Raw genomic sequence first — 4428 nt, 5'->3', positions numbered from 1 at the left:
AGCTACAAGAACAGATATCAATAACTGCAGACAGTGAGAGATACCAAGTTTGCAGTTTGAATCCAGGCAAATTAACTGCTTATTAGAATAAAAATCCAGGGCCGGCCTGGTGGCGCACTGGATAAGTGCGCCGCTTGGGAAGCGCGGTGGCGCTCCCGCCCAAGGGTTCGGATCCCACATACAGACCGGTTCCTGCTCACTGGCTGAGCGAGGCGCGGGAGCAACACCAAGGGTTGCAATCCCGTTTGCCGGTCCCCGGTCCGGTACGGGGGCAACACTGAGGGTTGCGATCCGTTGCCGAGAGCAATCAATAGAAATTGATGCCACATGGGCCCTTGTTGGATTTAGCAAAGACTTCAGAGTAGCTATTATAAATGTTCAAAGAATTAAGAAAATACAGTATGCTCAGTTAATTAAAGGAAAATATACAATCAGTGAAGAAATAGAGAATCTCAGAAGAGAAACAAAAACAACCTTGAAAATGGAAATCCTAGGTATGGCCCGTGGCTCACTCGGGAGAGTGCGGTGCTGATAACACCAAGGCCATGGGTTCGGATCCTATATAGGGATGGCCGGTCGCTCACTGGCTGAGCGTGGTGCTGACAACACCAAGTCAAGGGTTGAGATCCCCTTACCAGTCATCTTTAAAATAAAAAAAGAAAAAGAAAGTGGAAATCCTATAGCTGAAAACTATAAATGAAATAAAAATTTTGCTACGTGGGCTTATCTTAGTCTCTTCAGGCTGCTATAATAAAATACCATAGACTGGGTAGCTTATAAACAGCAGAAATGTACGAGTATGGCCCACAGTTCTAGAGGCTGGGAAGTCCAAGATCAAGGTACCAGCAGACTCAGTGTCTGGTCAGGGCTTCATCTGTGCTTCATAGATGGCTCCTTCTAGCTGTAATCTCACATGGCAGAATGGGTGAACAAGGTCCCTCGGGCCTCTTTTATAAGGCCCTAATCCCATTCATGAGGGCTCCAGTCTCAAGACCTAATCACCTCCCAAAGGCTCCACCTCTTAATAGTATTACATTGGTGATTAGGTTTCAACTTATGAATTGGGGGTGGACACAAACATCCAGACCATGGCAGGGCTCAAGAGCAGATTGAAGATGACAGAAAAAGGAATCAGTGAACTTGACAAGAAATTAATGGAAATTATTGAATCTGAAGAACAGAGAGACAAAAGATGGAAGAAAAGTGAATACATATTAGCCTTCAGAGAGATGCATATCAAAATCATGAGATGCTGGGGCCAGCCCGGTGGCGCACTGGAGAGTGCGCCGCTTGGGAGCGCGGCGGCGCTCCTGCCGAGGGTTCGGATCCCATGTGGAGACTGGTTCCCGCTCACTGGTTGAGCACGGTGCAGGCGCAACACCGAGGGTTGCGATCCCGTTGCCGGTCCCCGGTGCGGGCGTGACACTGAGGGTTGTGATCCCGTTGCCGGTCCCCGGTGCGGGCGTGACACTGAGGGTTGTGATCCCGTTGCCGGTCAGTAAAAAAGACAAAAAGGAAAAAAAAAATCATGAGATGCCACTTCACACCCACTAGGAGGGCTGTAATGAAAAAGACAGACAGTAACAAGTACTGGCAAGCATATGGAGAAATTGGAAACCTAGTACACTGCTGTGGGAATGTAAACTGGTGCAGCTGCTTTGGAAAACAGTCTGGCAATTCTTCAAAAGATTAAATTTAGTTACCATGTGACCAAGCAATTCCACTCATAAGTATGTATCCAAAAGAATTGAAAACATGTCTGCACAAAAATTTATCCGTAAATTTTATAGCTGCCTTGTTCACCATAAACAAAAAGTAAAAACAACTGTATTAGTCCATTTCTGTTGCTTATAACAAAATACCTGGAACAGGGTAATTTATAAGAAAATGAAATTTATTGCTTACAGTTTCAGAGGCTAGGAAGTCCAAAGTCCAGGGAACACATCTGGTGAAAGCCTTGGTGGTGACAGTACTGCAGGGGCCTCACATGGCAGAAAATGATGGAGCAGAGAGAGGGACATTCTTTTCAGGCTCCTCTTTCAAAGCCCTCAGAACCACGACCCTAGGGCCGGCCCATGACTCACTTGGGAGGGTGTGGTGCTGATAATACCAAGGCCATGGGTTTGGATCCCTATATAGCGATGACTGGTTGACTCACTTGGGAGAGTATGGTGATGACAACACCAAGTCAAGGGTTAATATCCCCTTACCAGTCATCTTTATTAAAAAAAAGAACCACGGGACAGGTGCCCGTGGCGGAAGGAACCGGAAGGCGCCGCAACCAGTGCTTAGTTCTAATGTCCATCTCTGAGGTAGGTCATCGGTTTGACAGATGAGAAAGCCACGGCTCAGAGAGTGTAGGTGACTTTACTAAGGAAACAGAACTACTAGATCGGATCCTAAGATGACTTTGCCTGCGGCGGTTGGCGCTGAGTAGCTGAGGTGGAAAAGGCGGCCATTGGGCCTTAGGCAGCTGGGAAACTTGTGGGCCTTCCTCTTGCCGTCTCTTAAGGGAGGACCACTGCTGGTGGCCGGTCATGGGGGCTGACTGCCATTTTGCCCTTGGCAGGAGAGGCTGCCTCGTTTACAGCAGGCAACAGCTTTGAAGTGTGGAGCAGGAAAAGAACTGTTTCTTAGCTGCAAAAGCGAGTTTCTAAACAGGGAACATGGCGCCGGGGCCCGCTGTCAACGCTGCCAGGATCCCAGAGGCCGGGGCCACGCTGAAGGCGGCCAGCTGCCCTATTCAGGATTCAAGGTTTCAGGCCGGCATAAAAGAAGATTCCTGGGAGCGCCCAAGCTGCACCGCGGGACCGAGTGAGCAGTCCGAGGCAGTGGCGGCCGAGGACAGGGACGGCGACGACACGGAGGCGGAGAGGGAGTCGTCCAGCCCAGCCCAGCCCCATGAGTAACCTCCGGCCCGGCCCTGCTCGCGGGGCGGACGCCTGCCTGGCTTCCGCCTGCCCCACTGGGCCACTCATCGGTCCCGGGGCTGCCTCCATTTTCTTGGGTGGTGGTGGCTCCATCCTGGCTCAGCCAGGCCTGTCCTCCTTGCCCAGCTCGGCTCCTCACTGAGCCTTCCCACTTGCTTGCCCTGGTGCAGGGCTTCCCAGGGCCTGCGGGTCGGCCCCCCCTCCCACTCCCTCCATGGTTCTCTGGCAGGGCTGGTGGCATGGGGCGTCCACGGTCAGTGTCGGGAGGGCAGGGAAGTGCGGGCCAGGCTGACTGTCACTCCACCTCACCCTGGGCTCTGGCCCCGGTAAACTTCCTGTTACCGGGAGGCAGATACCATCTCTGCAGCCACCAGTTCGGAAAAACGCCTAACCGATTTCTGGTTAGGAATAGTGTGGTCGGAGCATTCCCGAGTTCATTCGAACCTGCCGGAGAGCTGTCTGCGGGCGGGCACCGGAGTCTGTCCATGCCGGGGGGATTCAAAGGTGAACCGTGTGCTGCAGGCTCCTCCCCCGAGGAGCTCACTCTCTGGTGTGGGAGATAAGACAAGTACACAAATAACCGCGATACCAGGAGGAAGGTGATAAGTCCCAAGAAAGATCTACACAGTGCTACAAAGGCACCCAGAGCAACCAGTCATCTGCACCTAGCAGAAACCTGGAAGACTTCAGGGCCGGCCCGTGGCCCACTCGGGAGAGTGCAGTGCTGATAACACCAAGGCCCCGGGTTCGGATCCCATATAGGGATGGCCGGTTTGCTCACTGGCTGAGCATGGTGCTGACAACACCAAGTTAAGGGTTAAGATCCCCTTACCGGTCATCTTTTAAAAAAAAAAAAAAGAAAAAAAGAAACCTGGAAGACTTCCTGGGCGAGGCGGTGCCGAGCAGGGACTTGAAGGCCCGGCTGATAGACAAGGGTTGCAGAAGACATGTCCCAGCCCAATCCAGTGCCGACAGAGCGGGGAGACATCCGGCTAGGGAGGCGGAGACTCGATGGAAACCACACACCCTGTGGTGACACCACTGCATGATCCAGCAGCCTGGGCCAGAGCGCAAGGAGTAGGGAGAAGTCCTGCACGGGAAGTGGAAGCTCAGCAGAGACCACACACCCTGCGATACCGCCCTGTGATCCAGCAGCCCAGCAGAATCCAAGCTGACCAGAGAGGTGGCTCCCCGGAGAGGCCCCAAGACCCGAGGCAACCACACACACAAGGCACTACAGGCCAACTGAGCAGTCACGGAGGTAGCCATACCAAATTGGCAACCACAGCAACATCTTAGTTAGTCAATAGTCTCAAACTGGTGGACTGTGAAACCCCCAGCCACAATGAATAAACATCAAAAAAAGATACCGGAAATACAAAAAATCAAGAAAGTACACCACCAAAAGTTAATAAATCTCAAACTCTAGATCCTATAGAACAAGAAGCCCTTGAAATGACTGACAAGAAATTTCGAGTGATAATTCTAAGGAAACTGA

Source organism: Galeopterus variegatus, unplaced genomic scaffold (genome assembly GCF_000696425.1).
Source record: "Galeopterus variegatus unplaced genomic scaffold, G_variegatus-3.0.2 Scaffold356, whole genome shotgun sequence".
Taxonomy (NCBI): domain Eukaryota; kingdom Metazoa; phylum Chordata; class Mammalia; order Dermoptera; family Cynocephalidae; genus Galeopterus; species Galeopterus variegatus.
This window is presented reverse-complemented; position numbering follows the sequence as displayed.